The sequence below is a fragment of the Chionomys nivalis genome, chromosome 6 (assembly GCF_950005125.1).
Source record: "Chionomys nivalis chromosome 6, mChiNiv1.1, whole genome shotgun sequence".
NCBI classification, from domain to species: domain Eukaryota; kingdom Metazoa; phylum Chordata; class Mammalia; order Rodentia; family Cricetidae; genus Chionomys; species Chionomys nivalis.
The window spans coordinates 66325369-66347349 of record NC_080091.1 but is presented as its reverse complement, the minus strand read 5'-3'; positions in this window follow the sequence as shown (position 1 = coordinate 66347349).

Here is a 21981-nt window from a genome sequence, read left to right as displayed (position 1 = left end):
TCTAGACCCAACCCTCCCAGACTCCTACCAGTCTTGCTATTATGGTTCCCAGTGTATGATCAAGACCACGGTGGACCTTGAAGATTGAGTCATTTCTCTAGGAGCACCCAGGTACATCCCGAAAACCCAGAACCAAGGTCCCTTCAGGTGCCACACTTAACTGTCCCACCACCTCAGTGCCCCAGGAGAAATGTCCAAGGGAGACTGTGCAACCCACCCTAAGACATTGGTTCCAGGCACTGCCCTCAGAAAGTCCCTCACCGAGCATATGAACCTCTCCTGCTCCTTCCTGTCACAGTCCATTTCCCCTTCCTGGACTCCACGCTAGAGAATTAGGTGTGGCAACTTCCGAGAAGGAGGAGGGGGGCAGCCTGCAGGACATCCTACAGCTCGGAATGTGAGCATTCCTTCACGGCCGGCCGTTGTACTGGAACCAAAGCCCTTCCTGTGAAGGTCACCTGCCCCCATAGGAAGTCCCCCACCCCTTTGTCTTCTTGTCAAAGCTCTCCACACACTGCCACCCTCTCCACCTTGGAGAGCAAAGGTTCATTAGCCTGCTAAGAAATCACATCTCTCTGCCTCTGATGCAACCTGTCTGGGGGCTTGTCAATCAACAGCATCTATTGCAAGGGGAAGGGGGACTTTAGGGCCTCGGGCAAATGGTACTTTTGGTGCCTTTGAACTTCTGTAAACCTGGGGTTCCATCTGATGGCATTAAATAGCCTTCTTACATTTTGGAGCATGCTCAAAAGTCAGACCCACCACAGGGCTTGTTAAAATTCGGAGGGCAGGAGGGAGGGGGAATGGAGTGGGGGAAGGAGAAGAGGAGTGGGGATAGGGGGAGGGGAGTGGGGGGAGGGAGCAATATGTGGGAGGAGGGGGAGGGAAATGGGAAACGGGGAGGAGGCGGAAATTTTAATTAAAAAAGAATAAAATAAAATAAAATAAAAAATTCGGAGGGCAGGACCCCAGATATTGGTAGGACCCCAGAGCTTGCATCTCTAAGAAGTTTTCAGGGGATGCTGATGCTGCTGGTCTCGGACCACATTCTGTGTCTCCAGAGATTCCTTTGTGGAGTTTGCGGTGCTGTGTTAGCCCCAGCTATGCCATTTCCATCAAGCACAGTTTACAGCATGATTCCAGGATAGCATATTACGTAAAATCCCAGAAGCACAAGTTGGCATACAAGGTCACGAGGTAGAGGAGAGTGAAGAAGTGGAAACAGACAGACAAGCCCCAATCAAACATTTAGGAAGAAAACCCTTGAAGACTGCGTCTCTGGTACCCAGCACACTACAAGGACTGTGGGGAAAGCCATGTTTATAGTCAGGCTTGCCACCTCATTCCTAAGGCGACCAGAGTGGATCTGGGTAAAACAGGCCTGCCCTGCCCAGACCTGCCCAAGTGTTCCCTCATTCCTTGCAGGTGGTGATGGTACAGGGTAGGGGTGGGTGAAGGCTATGTGGGCCGTGGACTGGACCATCTGTCTGTGCCAACCTGCCAGCCTAATTGGGCGCTAGCATTTCGATATGAGTGTCTGAGAAGAGAGGGTTCTGATGATTCTTTGCTACAACCCATGTCTAGAAACATAGACATTAGAAGCTAGAACATGAAAAGATTAACGACTCAACTTCTTTCCAAATTCCTTTGCCCATTCCGTTCCTTCTGAATGGAAATTCCTTTCTTGTGACCACTCCTAGTCTTCCCTCAACAGCCAGTTATGACATTTCTGTATGGGGGAGGGGAGGTGGGGGAGGGAGAGGAGGTGGGGGAGGGAGAGGAGGTGGGGGAGGGAGAGGAGGTGGGGGAGGGAAGGAAGGGGAGGCCCATCTGCTCACCCTCTTCCAGGACCCCTAAGCCCACAAGCATCCCCAGCCAGTCAGCACCACCTTTGCCTGCTCCTTGTTCCAGTATCTCCTCTCTGTCCTCTCTGGGGAGAGGGGTTTTCCTTTCTGAGTTATCCTTTCCCCCAAAGACATCGAAAACAAGAACAGAGATAAGGAACCGAGGAGACAAAAGGAAATGTGGCTGTGTGCCAAGCAGGGCGGCAAAGACGTTTTCTGTCAGAGAGGAAAAGGAAAGTGTGAAAGCTTGGCAGGTCCCTGGAGGTTTTGAGGAACAAGTACTCAGTCAGGTTCAGGGTGAGCAAGCTAAAGAAACAGGGTGGAGGCTGTGTAGCAGGGGTAGCTCTGCCGAGTGTTCACAGAGTGTGAAAAATGTAGGGAAAGGCCTGTGGTTATTGTGACACCTCTTTGGGTCCCTAGGACCCTTGCCATGTGACTACATTGTCACTCTGGAGCTAGATGGCCTGGCCTCAGCCTCCCTTGGCTCAGGTCCTCATGTTCCTTCCATCTTTGACCTTGCCCTTCCCTGTCTGGCACAGGGCCCAGGCCCTGGGAGATGCACAGAAAGGGCTCCCTTCTTTCCTCTCCTCAGCTCCAGGGCACCCTTCGTGTTGACATGGTGGCAGAATGGAGCCGAGGCTGCTAGGACAATGGGGGACGAGGGAGGAGGCAAATAATACATCCCACTGAGCCTCCCTGGACCAAATACCAGTCGCACAATGCTGATCTTGGCAGGGAGCCCACCATCTACCAGCCCCCTGCAGGCCTCTGGGGTATGGCTAATTAAAGACATGGTTACTCATTTCATTCCCAAGTCACTATTTAAGGAAGTAGAACCATGCCATTCCTATAAGGCCTCTGACCCGATACTAGAGCGAACAATGCCAGGGCTTGTCCAAGTGGCCATAAACGCAGAGCTGTTCAAAGAGCAATTGAGGGCCAGAGAGGGAGGACAGCGCAGGCCACACAGCTGGACCAGCTGCTGCATGGTCCCTCCTTCCATTCTCCCCCTTTCCAACTCCCTCCCCCTCTGTCCCTCCCTCTGTCCCCTGCGGAATCTGGTGGCAACCCCTCCCAGTTCCCCTGCAGTTAGCTCCTGGTTTTCTGAACTTATTCAGTCTCACAGCTGACTCAGAAAAGTCCCCCCCCCCCCCCCCCCCCCGTGATCTCTGAATTTAAAGCAGAAGCCGTGTTAGGGTTTTTTTCCCCCTAGATTTTTGTTGTTGTTTTTAGAGTAAAGAAAAACATGGCTTTTGTATGTATGTGTGGTGTATATGCATGTGTGTTCAGGTGTGCAGGCCAATGCACACATGCAGGCAGAGGTCAAAAGACATCTGGTGTCTTGCTCTATTGCACCCTTCTTTATTCCTTCTAGACAGGATCTCTCTCAGAGTCTGGGTCTGGACTGGAGGCCAGGAAGACCTAGGGATGCTGTCTACTCACTGGGGTTAGAGACAAACACATAGCCATACACAGCTTTTTATGTGGATGCTGAGATCCAAACTCATGTACCACTGCTTAGTGCTCTTTCTTGTTGAGTCATCTGTTCAGTCCCAAACACAAACCTTAATCAACAAACTCTTGACTGAGATCTGTTCTGGTATCAGATCTGGTACTGAGAAGGAAACAGACAGAGAATACAAAGTTTGTGACAGACAGTAGAGGACCCCAGTCAATAGCGTCCAGAGGCCACTCTCTGCTTCCTGCACTGGGTTGGAAGCCTCCAGCTTATTCAGGTACTTGCCCCTGCAGTCATGGGCTCTGCCATACCTCCCTGCTGGGATGGACTGAAACCTCTGAAACCATGAGCCAAAATAAACTTTCTTCCACTGTCTCTGCTTTGGCAGTGATGTGAAAGTCACTAATAGAGAAAACGATAGCGGAGAAGTGGGTGATTTCTGTGATCACCCCAAAGACATACGCTTAGGCACTGGGAACTGATTTGTGGAAGGAATTTGGAAGTTTGGAGCCGTGGGATAGAGAAGCCCTAAAATGCTGTGAACCTAGTGTAATGGATGATTCGGGTGAGAGCATAAAACACCCAGAGCACTGATAGAGACACAGATGGCAAAGGCCAGGCTGGGAGGCTCAAGCCAAGAACAGGGCTTCTATTGGGAAATAGATCGCAAGCCATTTGTATTACATCTTGGCAAGGAATTTGTCTATATTCTTCCAATGTCTTTAAAACTTGGAATGAAGCTGGATTTTTGCTTGTTTGGTTTGGTTTTGGGAAGCGGGGGTTTCTCTGGGTAGCCTTGATTACCTTTGGGACTCTCTTTGTAGACCAGGCTGACCTTGAACTCAGGGATCTGCCTACCTCTGCCTCCTGAAGGCTGGGATTAAAGGTATGAGCCACCACCTGACTTTGAAAACTGGTTTTTAAAACAGTAGGATAATTTATTTGGTTGAGAAAAATCTCAAAACTTCAGAGCATTCAGGTTGACACAGGGTCATTGTTGGCTGCTTTTAGTCAGGTTTCTAGTGGGGACTGGGAACAAAATTCTGAGCAAAAAGAAGAGGGAAAATATGCAGTTTGACAAAGAAAAGAGCACAAACTTGTTTAAAGATGGAGATAAAACAAGTACAGACAAAGCAGCTAATCTGTTAACGAATGAGACTGGCATCCTTAACGAAGGCGCAGACGGAACTAGGAGCTAGGAGTGGAGAGTGAGACCCAAGACTCAATGGTACAAAGTACAAATTCACTTGAAAGAACTTCCTTTAAAGAGAGTCAAAAACATGCCTTCCCAAAGAGGCTCTTGGGCACAACAGAGCTGCTGACGTGATCTCTCGGAGACTGTGGTGCCCAAACTAGACCTGTACACTTTCAAAGCAGACAAAAGCCATGTACTGAGGCAAGGGTCCCTCTCCTAACCAATCCTAAGCAACAAGCTAGTTGCAACTGAACCTGTTGGGAAAGGGAAGGTCTTTTATCTTCATTGGAGTGACACTCAGATCAACCACACACTCCAGGGTAGACTCCAGGCCCCGAAGTAGTTGGTTAATACAAAAATAGACTCCATGTTTGTTGCGCGGTGGCAGGAACACAGCCCGCAGCTCCGTCTACACATGTTAGTGTATGTGTGTGTGTTTTGTTGTCTTATCTTATTTTTTGTCTTATTGAATCTCTCTTCGTTTTTGTCTGTTTTGATTTTTTGGTTTTCTTTTCTTTTAAAGAGAGAAATTACATAAAGTTGGGTGAGTAGAGAGATGGGAAAGATCTAGGTGGAGTTGGGGGAGAAGAAATAATATGATCAAAATATATGGAAGGAAAAAAGTTAAGGACCTCCTAGAACTGCACCGACTAGGCGCATTTTCTTTCATTTAGCCAAGCAGGCACTCAAGATGTATGCACCTGGATACTGCAAAAGCGGGCACTCGGGGGCCGCCGTGCCCAGATAGTGCACAGATGGGCACTCAAGGGCTGCATGCGCCCAATACTGCACAAGAAGCTACAGGATTGAATGGTTGTTACGCTGGGCTTTGGTTTTCCTTGGATCCGATCTTTTTCGCCGTCCTACTGTTCCTCCCATTTCAGAATGACAATATTCGCCCTATGCCGTCTTATACTAGAAGTATGTCCTTTTGTTTTTGACTGAATAGCTTACAGCTCAGAGTTTCTTCTGCTCTTCAGAAGAGACATTGGACTTTGGCACTTTGTTAAACTATTATGGCAGAACTACAGGAATTCTTAAAAACTGACAAAATGCAGTCAGGCAGTGGTGGCGCACGCCTTTAATCCCAGCACTCTGGAGGCAGAGGCAGGCTGATCTCCGTGAGGTCAAGGCCGGCCTGGTCTATAGAGCGAGTTTCAGGAAGCCAGGGCAACACAGAAAAACCCAATCTCGAAAAACCATCAATCAATCAATCAATAAATCGATAAACAAGCCAAGATGTAGCTTGTGTCCCGAGATGCCCATGAGCCTTTGGGTCCAGGGGCAGAATATTATGGTTTGAATTTGAAGTGTCCCATAGGCTCAGGCCTTGATTGTTCATTCTCCATCTGGTGGTACTATTTGGGGAGGCCGTAGAATTTCAAGTGGAGCCTGGCTGGGGGCAGAAGGCCACTTAAGTCAGGCTTCAGAAGGTAGCCCAGCCTCTAGCACTAGCCCAGTGTGATCTGAGAGTCCTCCATCACCCTCCTGCTGCCATGAACTCTGTCACGTCTGCCCGGCTCTTCTCAATCCTGGAGTCCAAGGAAACTTTCCTCCTTAAGCTATTTCGGGCAGCTCTTGTGGCCACCATGGTATGAAGGTAGCTGACACAGAGAGGAAATCAGATAACAGTAAACCACCTCCAGGATTTCATGCCAATCAGTGTATATTCATCAGCCAAAGACAGCGTGTTCATGTCATGCTGGAGACCAAGGAAGAAGACATTAGGTGTGCCCTTCCACGGAGCCTTTCTGCAGGTGGTTGTGCAGTCATTTACGATGGTCTGACAGGATGTAGAATCTCCTTAAGGGCAGATCTCTCCTTCTGTCCATGAGGGATTATCGACTTTAGGTTAATGGGGTAAGAAGACGCATGGGGACAGTGCCTTCCAAGGACTGGGGTCCCACATTGAATGTTAAAGGAGAAAATCAGTTGAACTCGAGTGTTGGCTCCTCCCTGATTTCTGACTTTGGGCACACAGTACCCAGTTAGCTCTCTTAATTTTCTTCCACCACACCTCCCCACCATGATGGTCTGAACGCTCAAGCCAGGAGCCAAAGTAAACCCTTCCTTCCTTAAGCTGAAGATATATTGTCATAGCAGCAAGACAAGTAAATTATATGCCACTTAAGAATAGAAAACATCTTTCAATGCATCAATGTCCCTAAGAAACTATAGTATTATTATTAATTATTATTATGGATTTACTTTGGTTTATTTCCATTTTAATAAGAATATATCTGTACAACATGAATTCTTTTTCTTCTGTCTAAATTCATAAACCTCAGTGACATTTTAGACTAGTTAGAGCAGACAGGATGGATGGCTCAGCAGGTGAAGGTGCTGGTCACCAAGCCTAACAGGCTAGGTTCTCTAAATCCACATGGCAGAAAAGAAGAACCAAGTCACTGGGGTTGTCCTCTGACCTCTACATGGGAGCCTTGGCGCATGTGAGGAAATGGATTTGTAACAGAAACAGTGAATTTTAAGTTACTAAATAACTTTAAAACTTATTCTCATTGAGTTAATCTCACAAAATAGCTTTAGTCCAAGCGAAGAGCTTGTTTCTTAGTTGATGAATTAAAACCCATTCAGTCTGATAAAGAAGACCTCTGGGAACCGGACAGTGTCTTCTCTGAATTGAGCTCAGGCAGGAGCTGAGAGGAGATAGCTTGGCCAGCCTTTGAGAGCGAACCAGACTAGCTATGTGGGGACTCCTGCTGACTTCAGGCAGTGCCTCAAACCCTGTGTGTCTGCCTTCCCTAGTTGGGAACTGGAAGTCACCTTTCCTTGCCAGAGGGATGACAGGGTTGTTTGTTTGTTTGTTTGTTTGCTGTTTTTGTTTTTGCTTTCCCCCTTTGAGAACATAGCGTTTCCTCTTCTTTCTTGAGGCCAAGATCAAACTGACCTCTTTGTTCCACAGACTCCTGTTGAAAAGGGAAACCATTCTGGTCATCTAACTTTTCCCAGCCCCACCCCACCCCAGCAAAGGAACTTAGTGCCAAATCTAGCACCGACCTCCTCTCCAGGGATCCCAGAGGCCTGTGAGGTGCAAGAGTGGATCCCAGTCTCTGTCATGGCTCCCAGGACTGAGCCTGTGACATTCACGAAGTCGTATATGTGTGTTATGGGAGTCTGCCTCTACAAATGCCTCTCTGTATTTTCAAGAAAAGGGCATGAATTGCAGTTTCCCCAGACCCTGGAGGTCTCTAAGAAACTGTAACCATCTAGAGTTGCTTTCCAATGGCACATCGAACCAGCAGATGAGTGACTGGTGGGGAAGTCAAAATTAAGTTTATACTGATTCTTTTTTGGCTGAAGAAGCCCTGGTAACACCTCCTTACATCTAAGTTTGCTGATCTGTGAAATGGGTTCATTTCCCTCTCCAGGTGGTTTCCCAGGAGAAATGAGGCAGTGTAGATGAGATCATTAAAGAGCCTACAAATCCAGCACTCCCAAAGCCAGCCTGGCTGCACAGTCAGTTTCAGACCAGCCTGAACCATGCACGTGTGAGGCCACATCTCACAACAAAGTGATGACAAAATCCAATGATTGACATGAAGTAACGCTTATAAACAGGAGCTTTTTTTGCTTATGCCACCGTTGTTGAAAAAGAGTTCACATGGCACACCTAGGTGGGTTTCAGGAAAGAGGACCGAGGCGGGTTAACCGGAAGGTCCTGCTACCCATCCCTGTAAAGGGATACTTTCCATAGCAACGCGCGGCTTAAGTGGGATCAGTCACCTGGTGGTCAGATGTTTCCAAGTTCCTGGGGGTGAGACAGTTCTGCCGTGGAGCCCAGGAATGCAGTCTGATTTCCTGGTTCAAAAATCACACCTGTGAAATTCTATCCAGGTGGGAAATTCTTCTGCTTGAGCCTCCTGAAGCCATGGTTCATTATCAAGTTATTTTTTTTCCAGGTCACTCTGAGGTTACCTCCTTAATACCATAGTCAGGGAGGATAGTCACCCCGGTCAGCAGCGGGGCTTTGCCTAAAAATCTGCTATGACACCTCTTTTGCTGACCATTTACTACGCACCAGGTACCACACATAGAGCCCTACCTGCCTCCATCTACCTAAGACTCTAACTACTCTCCAGGGTCCGGCTACAAAAATCTAGCTAAGACTTGGGAACGCCCAGCCGTTCATCTAAGATCACAGTCAGCAGGTGGAAGAAACAAGGCTCCAGGTCTTTCTGATTCCGGTACCTGTTACTATCAGTCTCGACTTCACAGAAGCCCATTGTCTCATGTGTTTACACTGCAGCAGAGAGCCAAAGGGGTTTGGGAATCTCATTTTTCTCACCTGCTAAGGAAGCAACCCAGCCTGTGGCCAAAATCAGGTCCTACCTAATGTATATCTCCGTGCTATCCAGAGGATTCTCCTGGTCTTCCTCTTACCAGGTCACCCTTGACCCCGGTGTCTGCTCAAGACACAATATACTATCCCGTTTTGAGTTCTTTGGCTGTCCCTTTCTGAAACACCTGGTTGGAGCAAGAGTGCCACCTGGTGGAATGTCTGGGTCACTGCTAACACTAATTCCTCCAGGCGGTAAAGCAGGTTAGCAGGACAGAGTTTCTGAAGGTTGAATGTTTTTTTTTAAATATATTTATTTATTTAGTATACAATATTCTGTCTGTATGTTTGCCTGCAGGCCAGAAGAGGGTACCAGACCCCATTACAGATGGTTGTGAGCCACCATGTGGTTGCTGGGAATTGAACTCAGGACCTTTGGAAGAGCAGGCAATGCTCTTAACCTCTGAGCAACAGTTCTGTGAGGGCTGAGTAGCGCTTGCTCATGCCTCCTGGACATGTTCCTGGACAGCTCCTAGAACTCACTCCTAGAACTCCAGGTCCTGATTTCACTGAAACAGACAGGTGTTGCTCAAATACAGGTCTGAGACTTCGACGGTGTTCATTGCCCAGGTTCAAAGCCCAGGGCTGGGATTAAGAAGACAGAACCCAGAACCATGCTAGTACAGGACTGTATTCTATCTTTCTGTAACATTTTAAAAGGTTATTCGTTATACCTTTTGGTATTCATTTTAATGCTTTAAAGATATGACTTAGCTTGTCTGCAGAGTTTGAGGAAGCACCGCTCTCATTGTTTTTGTACTCAGTCAAATGCCTCCCTCACCTTTTCCCAGTAACCACCCTGCCAGAGCCCTCTAGGGAAGGATTCTGCTTCCTCGGGAAGCTCCTGTTAAAAACTGACAGTACACAGACCTTGTGTGTCCACATACCCATCTTCATTCCCGCTGTCTAACACTGGCCTGACTTTACCATCTCGTCAACACACACCTCCTATCTGCTGGAAGCACCAGCTCAAGTCACCAGCGAGCACACAAGCCAGCACTCACGGCAGGTCACTCGGGACTGATCTGGTAAAAACACACAGTCATGGCCTTGCGGCACACCACTGCTCCTCTTGCTGTCAGTGGCTTTATCAAGTTACGCGATGCTTCTGGTCTGGTATATTCAGGACCACCAGGCCAAAAACCCAGGCAAAGACTCCGGTCTGCACTCTGTCCTCACCTGACAGTAGCCACAGCAAACTGCAGTCTGTCCAGGGACATCACTAAGAGTCGCTGAGTTTTAACGTCCCCACACAGCCCTGTGCCTGCTAGACTGGATCATCCCTGATCCACATCAGGCCAAGTAGGGAGCTACCAACCTAGAATGTATGAATGGCTAGCGGTGGAAGTGTCCAAAAAAAGTTGAGGGTTTATGCCATGAGTATTTGTATTTTCTGGGGAGATGGTTTATCATGTCCTGCCTACTGCCCAGGAAAGTTTTGACTTAGTAAGGCATAGTCTTTACAAAATCTGCAAGCTTTATCAAGCAAATCAAAGACCAGCAGTGACCAGCTGTCATAGGTGGAGGTTACTTGTTTAATTCCCAGCCGCCCAGACCCAAATAATGATTACTCAGAAACTATATTAATTAAAACACATCTTGGCCTATTAGCTTAGGCTTCTTAGTAACTAACTCTTACATCTTAAACGAACCCATTTCTACTATTTTATGTTTTACCATGAGGTTGTGACCAACCGGTAAAGTTCCACGTGGCATCTCTCTGACTCCCCCTACTCCCTCTATATCTCTGTTCAGATTTTCCACCTTGCTATATTCTGTCCTGCCACAGCCCAAAGCAGCATCTTTATCAACCCATGGTATTCACAGCATACAGAGAACTTGGACTGCCCGGACACAGAGACCCAGGCATTTCCCACTGTGCAGAGTTGAGGCGGGGTGAGGGAGGCAAGGACAGAGTAGGGGTGCTCTTCCATATAAATAGAGTCTCAACAGCGTGATCCACACGCCCTTCTTTGCACCTCACTTGTTGCTCCCAGTCATCTCAGCCCTACCATGGTACTCAAGCAGAGTTCTTGGGAAGCTGTAGACCCTCCTTGGGAACCCACCCACCCCAGAGTTTCCTGCCTTCTGCAAGGTGGTTACTGGGCCAGCCCTTACTATGTTTCCAGGCAACCCTGAGCACTTCACAAACACTCCTATTAGCAAACAATTGTTTTTCCATATTATATTCATGTTTATCTATCTTCTTCACAATATGGTAGGCTGGGAGGACAGGCTACCAACTCTTATTCATTTTGAAATCCTTAGCACAAGTATTAGGATGTTTCAATGAATCAATAATTTAATTGTTATTGAGGGAGAAAATACTTGTAATATTCTTTTCCTAAAAACACTGCTTGGCTCTTTCAGACTTGGTGTATCAGCCTATACATATCAGCCTTGGCAGGGATGACAGACAGACCCCACCCCCATGCTCAACATTTCCCAGATGAGGAGCCAGCCCCTGGTAGTCACAGCATGTGGGTGTAACTCCCCGTTTGCCAGAGTGCTCAAGAGAGAGACCACTGACTAGGGGAATTCCCAGAAGAGAGTGGTCATCGGCTGAAGCCAGCTGCCACCCTAGCAGGGCCTGGGAACTCACAGCGTTGCTGTTAAAAGGCCCAAACAGGAAACTAGTTGACTCAACTTACTTCCACATCAGGATAAAGAGAACTGGGTCTCATGACCAGAAAGGCATCCTCCACGAAGTTCACCGGCTAGCTTTATTCTGCTCCTTCTGCCAGAACAAAATTCATAAGAAGTCTGATAAGATCTTGGGTTGACCGCTCCAACCTCTGCTTCTCCCAAAGACACGTCAGTGGAAAGCAGCTCGAGGCAGGAGGCCTACCCAGCAGGCTTATGCCCACCGTGGAGACAAAGCTACCGGGAAATGACTGAGGCCCTGCAAGGCTGTGGTTGCCACCGAATCGTCACTCTTGCCCCACACAGCAGAGGACATTCCTGCGCTCTGCAGAATGAGGCTTCTCACTCTGTTCTGGGTTCTCCTGGTGATATGGTGGGGCCTGGTAAAGTTTCCTCACACTAGATTCTCTTGTCTCAAAGCCACCGAGCCACGGGGCAGCTGCCCACACCACTTCACAAAGATGCGGCTCAGCTTCCATACACGGAACCCAAGAACTCAACCAGCCGTGGGCAGAAGAAATAGTTAAACCTACCATCTGCCCTGACTATCACAGACTCTTTTCTCATCTGTTTGCTCTAAAATATACAGAAAAACACCAACTTATACAGGATTTGCATTGTATTGCCATCTAACGTAAGATGCATTCAAGGTTAGAGGTGATTTAAAGCATGCAGGAGAATATGCACAGGTTATTTCAAAACTGCACCTTATTCCATTTGTTTGTTTGTTTACTTGTTTGTTTATTCATCTACTTGTTTGGGACAGGGGAGGACATCTCACAATGTTGTTCAAGCTGGTCCAGCCTCTGGGCTCAAGGGATCCTCCTGCCTTAGCGTTCCTAGTGTTGGGACTCCGGGTAGAAGCTGCAGATGTGACATGCAGATGTGGCATGCAGATGTGGCAGGCACAAGAGTCCTGTTTCCAGGAAGGAACCTGCAGAAGACTCAGTGTCTATCTGCAATTCCCTGAGTAGCAATTTGACTGTCTCCTCTTCACTCCTCTGGGTTAGAGGCCTCTCTTAAGAGCACAAAAATCCACGGAGAAGGAAATGAGGCGAGCAGCCCAAATTCAGAGTTAGCCATGGAGAACTCGCAAGACAATCTCCCTTGGATGCTTAGGCACTTTCTGGAGCTGCAGTTACAAAGGGGCCACCCTGCCCTGACCAATGGCTTTCTGTCCTGTGCTGGTCTTACCCGTGGCTCCAGGTCTCTTTCCGCTCTCTTTCCTACTGGTGAAGTCGGCTTGTATGGATTGATTTCAGCCTCAAAATCTAAAGTCAAGAACACATACACACACACACATATATATATATAAAATTAGCCACTTCCAAATGTTGTCTAGCTACGCCCTTTATCTTATAGTCAATGCTTACTATAAGCCGCCAGGTAGGTGGCTGTCACTGGGAGGCTACGGGCTTCAGCATCTTGGTCCTGGAGTTTGGATTTGGGGGGCAGGGTCTGACTTATAAAGCTGTTCTCATCATTCGGGGACCCCTGGTGTTGCAGAAAAGGGCCTAGGAAATCTTTCAGTGCCTGAGCTCATTAATAATGGCACCTAAAAACAAGGCCACAACCAGCTCTGGGGGAGTCACACCAGCAAGTCAGGGTACCACTCCTGGTAGAGTTTCAAATACTGCCCAAGCCCAGCCCTCCTTCCTAAGGTCCTCCCACTGCCCTGCCGTGTAACTACCCCTGCACCTGTGCGTCTCAGCCCTACGCCCTCTGCGTTCCTTTCTCCAGCTTTTCTAGTCCTAGGACAGACACACGGCAGAGCCTGACGTTTTTGAGGTTATATGCTGCTCTTAAGCTCACCCCAGTTATGTCCGTAGCTAACTAAGTCTACGCACCACTGTAAAAGGCATACTGGACCCCCCAAATCCTTCTCACCACAGCCCTCCAGGTGGCCACTGCCAATCAATCAGCTTTATTTCTACCTGAAGCCTAGTTTCACCATTAGCACAGCAAGTGACCCATGGCATTTCCTTGCTGGCTGCTTCTAACCTTCCTGCCTGAATCACCTGGTGTTTCTTAGGATGGAAAGGATGAGGAAGGGAGGGAGGGAGGGAAGGAGGGAGGGAGGGAGCGAAGGAGAAAGGGAGACTCCCTGCTGAGGAGCCTTAGTTGGGACCACACTTTATTCCTGACTTCATCCAGTTCCAGTATCACCTTACAAAACTCACTCTTCGTGTGCCTGTCACAGGAACTGGTGAGATCCGGGGGTCACCCCGAGGCCAAGGAGGCTCCCCTACGTCAGCACTTTGTGCCTCACTCACACTTCCATCTTCTTTTTAAAGCTGCAGCTGACGGAGAGGTTTCTTGTCCCGCTTCCCCCTTCTCTTGTCCCCACCCCCGCCCCACCACCTTGTGTAAAGAAGTAATTGTGATGGCTTTCTGGGGAGGAATTAAATACTCTTTGGGGTTCTGGGAGCCTTCCGTGTCTGGACCTTGGACCACACAGCCCTGCATCTCTGAATCAGCCCGTGCTTGCTGTTGCTCTGGGTAGCAACATTTTCCCAAGGCCTCTCTAGAAGCACTGGCTTTTGCTTCTGAGTCAGTTCAGCATTGGTGCTTCCGGGTTTCTTTTCTTGGCAAAAGACCACTTGGTGTTTAAGGAAAGGAACGGATGAACTATTGAGGAGAACTCGGGGAAGACTCGAATTGCTCTTCTTAAACAACATTTTGGTGATCCCAAAATAGGGAGAGCAAAAGCCCTGGGTAGCATGCTGTCTAAACACACTCATTTCTTCAGAAAAAAAGAAGAAAAATTTGCCGGGGAGAAGTATATTGTACAAAATGGTATATACTGGAAGATAGCTGTGGAGTTTTGGAAGAAACCTGAAATGTAAGAGGGTTAGCTCAGACTTAGTTATTAATATCTTGGAACCAGCTGGGGAGTAAAATTAGGCTGTAAAATCATTGCACCATTTGCTATGCCGAGCTGGAAATAACACGTTTCTCGCATACTTCTCCAGGGGAAAAACAACACACTGGAGTGCAGGAGAGATTTGTTCTTTGTCTTCTTGTTGGTTGGGTTTCTAACTTCATTCACTGAGTTCACAGATTGAAGGGTCAAAGTGCAGAGGTGAAGGCAGGGTCTTGGAGTCAAGCTGCTGGCTCTGTCGCCAGTTGTGGTAGGCTCGCACTCTGCCCTTGTCCCCTCATCTAGAGAAGGAGCTAATGACAGTTGATCCACTTAGCAACCAGGTGGAGCACAGAGCACTCTCCGTCATGCTAGCCGCTCTGAGGTGCGGTCTGCCACCGGTCTGCTTCAAAAACTGACAGCCCCTTAGGTAGCCTGGTAAAGAACAAGAGAAAGTACAAACAGCTGAAGGAGGGATGTCCCCGCCAAGCTTACAGCAACAGACTCCCAGGAGACAGAGAAGGGTAGTTGTATGCCAAGGGCTCAGACAGCTTGGATGGAGCGCATCTCTAGAAATGCAAATCACCTGACTATCACGGGTAGGAAGAGAAAGTCACGAGAGATCTACATCAAGAAACTGAGCCAAGAGAGAGAAACCTCTCTGTGAAGAAATCTCAGGGCCAGGTGGCCTCCTTTGTAAATTCTCCAGAACATTTCCAGAGTAAACACCCACTCGGGTCCAACGCTCCCAAACAATATAACAAGATGAGCAGTTCTGAACTCACTCTGGGAGGTCAACATTGCCCAGAAGCCATAAACCAGTTCCTTAGTCCGGTTAGAGCTCTGCCCTCCCTGACCATTAGCGCCCTCCATCTTCCCTCACGCCACACTGTTTTCTTGTTAACGTTGATCCCCACCTTAGAGGTATCCTATCCACCTTGCCTTCCCTACTAGAATTCAAGTTCCATCCCAGCGGGGCATTTATTTGAGTGTTTCTTGGTAACTTCTCAGTGCCTGGGACGTTGTTACCTATTACATAATAGATGCTCCGTAAAAGTTTACAGAGTAAGGAAGTGAACACACCATCTCGTCATTCATGGCCGGGAGACTACTGCACAAACAAGGGGGTGGGGGGACGGTTACGGCTGCCAGGAGAAAATGAGAGATAAGCCAGAAAGTGCCCTGTCAGGAGGATCCAGGAAATGAGTTTCTTAAAAGCAAGCACACTCATTGTGTCAATCAATGCCGGAAAGTCAGAACACAAATGTCCACTGGAACTTCCTGTGAATGAAGATTACTAGACACATCAGAGGAGCCACGTGGGGACGTGGGGGGGATGAGTAGGTGGGACAGATTTGGAGAGAGCCAGGTCCTCGGATAATAGGTGTGATTTCTTTTTTACTGGGTACAGAGTGATAACTTGATACATGTATATAATGGCATGTAGTATGTGATGTTGCGGTTGGGGTAGTGAGCCTCCCTTCTCCTTCAACAGGATTTCTTAGTGCTGGGACCCTTTGAGATACTCTCTTTTTGTCTTTTGTTTTTCTGAAATTGTTTCAGTTCCCACTCCTGTGCCCCCAACTTAACAATGTGTTCCCATTGTGTTCTGGCTTCCCCTTCGCCTCTCCTCCTTCTTGCCTTTCCCAGCCCCCATTTCTACTTCTGCTCCTGAGAAAATAACTGGTGTAGCCGACACGAATGAATAAGGGACCACGGCATCGTGTGTAGCACTTCACCAAGTAAGATGCCCACCCAGCTTCACCTCACTGCCACCAGAGAGGCAGGGATCCAGTTGCTTATATCTTTAGGCAAGGTTCTGAAGTAGTTTTTTTCCTATAGAGAAGGAAGTACAGAGATGGGGAAAGTGCTAGAAAGCCTGAGGGACAAGTGAGGATATTGTTTTCATGTGGTAAGGACTTCTGTAAGTCTGAGGGCCTGTGGAAAAATACCACCGAGAGAGGAAGGGTGCTAGGAGAGCAGCTGGATCCCAAACCACAGGACCAGTGTCTGCAAGGAGAAGCCATCTTGCCTGCACCTTAGTCTGCAGGCAGGAAAGTAAGATGTGGTCCAGTCAGGACCCAGTCTCCCAGAACACAGTCTGCTTACTGTGTAACTCTTCTCTGACTCGTTTGAGAATGCTTTTAAGGGGCAGGGCAGAGGCTGAAGGGGTGGGGAGCAAAGCTGAGGAGTGGAAAATGCCCACTTCAATACTGTCATGTTTGTGAAAGACACTCCCCATCCTGAGTGATGTTCTACCTCTGGAGTGATGCTCTCCCTCCGCTGTGATGCTCTCCCTCTGGGGTGTGGTGTCCACCCTCTGCTGTGATGCTATGTCACTGGTGTGAATCTCTCCCTCTGCTGTGACTCTCCCCCCTGGAGTGATGCTCTCCCTTTGGAATGATGTCCTCCCTCTGGTGTGATGCCCTCCCTCTGGTGTGATGTCCTCCCTCTTGTGTGATATCCTCCCTCTGGTGTGATGCCCTCCCTCCGGTGTAATGTCCTCCCTCTGGTGTGATGCTCTCCCTCCGGTGTGATGCTCTCCCTCTGGTGTAATTCTCTCCCTCTGGTGTGAAGCTCTCACTCTGGTGTGATCCCCATTACAATAATAGCCTCCCTTCCAAGTGTGAGGAGAATTACCCAATGGGTAAATTAGTGGTGAGAAATTGGACATGCACAGCCTTCCAGCTCCTTTTCCTTTAAGGAAGCAGATGATAAGCATAGGCACAGAGCTTCATTCCACACCTGTGGGGAGGGCAGGCATGGTCTGACCTTGCCATGGTTCTATGGGTATAAATGGACAACGCCTGGGTTCGGCCTTAGGAAATCCTTCACCCACAAAGACTCAAGTTCTCCAGTGCCTGCTCTAATGCAGGAAAGGTGGTATTTTGGGTTCTATCTCTCTGCCTTTGTTCACCACTCTGCTCTCTGCCACCTCCACAACCACCACTATTGCCACCACCACCTCCACCACCGTGGCTGCAGCCACCACCACCATTGCCACCATGGCCACCACCAACAACCACCACCATCGCTGCAGCCACCACTGCCGCTGCCACCACTGCCGCCACCCCACCACCACCAACAACAACAACCATCCAGAAGGTTCAAAAAGAGACAGGGAAGAAGCAGGAGGATTACCACACTGGTAATTATACTATCAAATGTTGTTCCTGGAAGATGTTTCTCAAAAATCATTCCTTTTGAAAGATAGCCCCCCCCCCCAAAAAAACAAGAAACAAACATTTTCTGATACCATTTAATAATGGACCCATTTTTCTTGAAGAGAATAATTGCAGTGTAGAAATGAGAACCAGACGCTTTGATGGACGTGTCCAAGCCCCGGGATCTGCTTTCTCAATTCAGCCAGATCAAAGCACAAGCCAATCGTTTCTTCAGCTCCTTCCAGGATTCCACGGTTTTCTTGAAACAACCATCACCACATGCACCGCTTCAAGCTTGAGAAAATGCCCCCAGTCGTCCCAATATGTGCAATATGTGCAGACTCAGCAAAGCGGCAACCACACTGCGAAGGCAGGCGAGCGCCTGCCAAGGCTCATTCCTGATGGGTGAGAGATAGCAAAAGCAGGTGTTGGCACCCAGCATGCACCGCCCCAGGCTCAGTCTTCAGAGCTGTAATCGCTTTATTTTTTTAAACTTTTAAAACAAGATTTATTTTCTTACATATTTTCAGTATATGAGTGCGCTGTTTGCATGTATGCCTGCATGACAGGAGAGGGCATCAGACAGGCGAGGGCATCAGACAGGAGAGGGCATCAGACAGGTGAGGGCATCAGACAGGCGAGGGCATCAGACAGGAGAGGGCATCAGACAGGAGAGGGCATCAGACAGGAGAGGGCGTCAGACAGGCGAGGGCATCAGACAGGAGAGGGCGTCAGACAGGCGAGGGCATCAGACAGGAGAGGGCATCAGACAGGAGAGGGCATCAGACAGGCGAGGGCATCAGACAGGACAGGGCATCAGACAGGAGAGGGCATCAGACAGGCAAGGGCATCAGACAGGACAGGGCATCAGATCCCATTACAGATGGCTGTGAGCCACCATGTGGGTGCTGGGAATTGAACTCAGGTCCTCTGGAGAAGCCGCCAGTGCTCTTAACCACTGAGCCATTTCTTCAGCCCCCATACTCATTTTAAAAATGGTCACTCTTCCCTTCCCCAAGTCTTTACTTCAGTCTCCACACTGCAACTTGAAAACTATGGGCTCAACTGTCCACTCCCTCTCTACAGCGTCTGCTGTCTGTAAGTTTACCAAGCCATCATCAGGTCTGTGCGTGAACACAAAGAACACCCGTGTAATCGCTCTTACAATTCAACTAGTCTGCTCCCTCCAGAATCAGAGGGATGGAGGCTGTTCAAAGTGTGTGTAGAGGGGGCATTGGAATCTGTGGGAAGCTAAAACAAATCTGGGGCTGAAAAGAGTGGGTGGGGCCCCCACTGTGAGCGATGCTGCTAAGGCTGGCGCTTGTGTGTGGTCCTCACGCTCACTGTGCTGCCTATGGCGAATAACCTCCTGCCATCTCACGTTATCGTGGCTGTTGTTTGATGTGTCCAGTGGGAGACACTGGCCCCTGGTCTTTCCAAGAAGCAAACATTCCCACCCCACCCCCAATCAGACAACAGTCCACAGGAGCAAATCTCCTAAAAGGAAGATGGGATGCTGACAGAATGATGGGACTAGGGTGACAAATGCCGTCATCCCTGGGCTCTGTGAGGACACTGGGTTGTGCAGGCATCAAGTCAAGCTCTTGTTTCACCCAGGACTGCTTGCTGCAGGCAGCCTGGCAGCCTGGCAGCTCTCAGCCCTTCCACCTTCATTATCTTCCTATTGTTGAGGCCCTTCTGAACTGAAAGTGGGGACATGCTGGTAACCTGACTCACCCTTGACCTTCATGGAGGGCACAGTCACGTCAATGCAGCTGGCTTAGAAATAACCACCAGCCTCTCTCCCCTTGTTCCGAGCCCACAGCTGATGGGAAAGAATTATATCCAAAACCTAGGCTCAATCTTGAGGAAGTTGAGTTAAAAAAAAAAAAAGATTCCATCAAGACGGGACTTGAGATTCTAAAGATGGAGAGAGCTTCAGGTTTGAATTATCTAAAACTGAAAAGGCTAACCACTGTGAGGTGAAGGAGATGGGAGTGTCACCATGTCACAGAGGATAGCATCGTCATCCAAAGATCACGGTCAGTAAACACAGCTTACTGGAAACATTGCTACATGCAATTCCAGAGCACAGTGATTCAAATAAACACTCCCACCTCAAAGATCTGTTGTAAGAGATATTAACTTTGAACTCAAAGAATGACGTAGGGGGAAGGGGGCAATGAGATGGCTGAGGGCAAGAGAGCTTGCTGGCAAACTCGATAGCCTGAGACCATTCCCCAGCGTCCACACGGTGGAACGGGAGAACTAACTCTGTGAGTCGTCTTTTGACCTCCACACAAGCACTATAACATCACACACACACACACACACACACACACACACACAAATAAATGTGAAGAATGAACTGAGCTAGTTAAAAAGTGGGTGGAGAAGGTGTTTGTGTGGGGCTGTGCATCAGGCAAAGGCTGAGCTAACTTTTCCTTGTTTTTCATAGTGACATTTGGCTGATGACAACGGTCATTGTCATGGAAAATCACAAACCTTCCGGGTCTGACTCTCTGTGGCCTTAGTGAGCCATCATAGCTTCCCTGAGGCTCACCTCCCCACTATGACACCAGCAGAGGACTGCCTAGCACTGGTCATGCCCCGACCATGTGCCAGGCTCAATGCTGGAAAATTTCATTATTTGGTTTGGTTTGGTTTTGACAGGCTTATACTATGCAACCCAGGTTAGACTGAGCCTCATGATTCTCCTGGGTCAGCTTCCCTAGTGCTAGAATGACAGGCATGAGCTGCCACTGCTGGCTTCATGTTGAAATTATATATATATTATATTATATATGTATATTATATATTATATTATTATATATATAATACATATATATAATTATATATAATTTGTCACAAAATCTATTAAGATTTTATTTCTACTAATTCTACAGTAAAGAATCAGACACAGAGCACTGATACAATTTACATAGGGCCCCAAAGCTGATAAATCTAGGAGAGTCAAAACTTTTAGCCCAAAGTTGTGGCCCCATAACCCATGCTCTCCAATAACTCGTTCCACCGTCTTCTAGCAACATGTCTGGTTGGAAAGCCCAGTCATGGCTGCAAAGGTCTTAAAACTCCCCTCCCAGCCATTGATCGCACACCGAAGCTCCTGCTTCACACTTAACCAGCAAGCGGTTTTCACTTAGGGTGTAAGAAGGTTGCTTCTGTCCAGCATTCCAGCTGGCAAAAGGAACACCACCTGAAAACAGGATGAAACATTCTTCCTTGACTTCCAGTGACCACGCAGCTGTCCATTGCTGCAAAGGATGCTGGGGAAAGTGGTCTGGTTGCAAGAAGTCATCTGCCAAGCTGAAACAATGGGATCTTATTGTTAGGGAAGAAGGAAGGAGTGACCCTGCAGGGCAACCTCAAACATTTGGTGTGCGGTCCGTCGATGACATCAGGCACTAAGTTTGCCGGGTTCCTAATGGCTACTTCCTGACTATAACTGGTTGCCTGTGAAACACACACAGAAAAAAATAAAACAATTCCGACCATGCAAAGAGAGGTAACAGCATGGGGAAAGGAGGAGTTTTAAAGTCTGCCCAGGGTTCTATGTCGGAGCCTCCCTTTCCAGGTCCCCAGCACATAGCCTTTGCCCTCTGAAGCAGCTCCAGGTCCACGTGGAGGGTGGTAAGGAGAGGCTTCAGCAGGCAGCTCTGCAGAACCAGGCCTCCCAGTAAGAGCCAGGGCGCAGCACGGTGCAGGTGATTCTGTTAGTAAATAATTCCTACTGCTGCAGTTAATGGAAATGCAGTTTTCATTACAGTAAGGAAATTGAAATCGCAGCCGCCCTCTGTGGGTTCCATCTGGCCGTCCTTCATTTCTCATAAGACGATGTGTTGTTTGTATTCCCCTCTCGGTTAACCTTTACTGGGAAGGGTAGGAAGCCGGATGATTGAGATCCTCAGGACCTTTTCACCGTGCTGCCATAGTAACAAGGAGGAGGCGGGAAGAGACTGATTTTGTTGTTGTTGCTTGTTTGTTTTGTTTTGTGGAGATGTTATTTCGAAGAGAAGGTTCCAGGTGGCCATCCTGAGTTGAAGAACTGACAGGCATGCAGAAAGAGGAGAAATGAAGGTAAATGAGAGCAAAGTTGCCCACGTCCCTAAAACCCTAAAACTTTCCCAGATGTACCTGACAGCCTCCCCTGGGTGAGGGATATCCGGGGCCTCGATATTGTGAATGCTCCCGCTGCAGTCTGAAGACTTACAACCATGATGCCCAAACTCATACATGAATATTCTACCTATGCAAGTGGTGATCTTAGCAGGTAGAATCTTCATAAGGACACTGAACCATGGGCCGAGCTCCAAAGGAAGTGCCTTCAGGGCCCCCAGGAAGACACGTTACTTCTGACACATAAGGGTGTAATAAGAGGCCGACTAGGAAGGAGCCCTCGGCAGACATCAAATCCCTATATTTCTGTTGTTTATAAGCT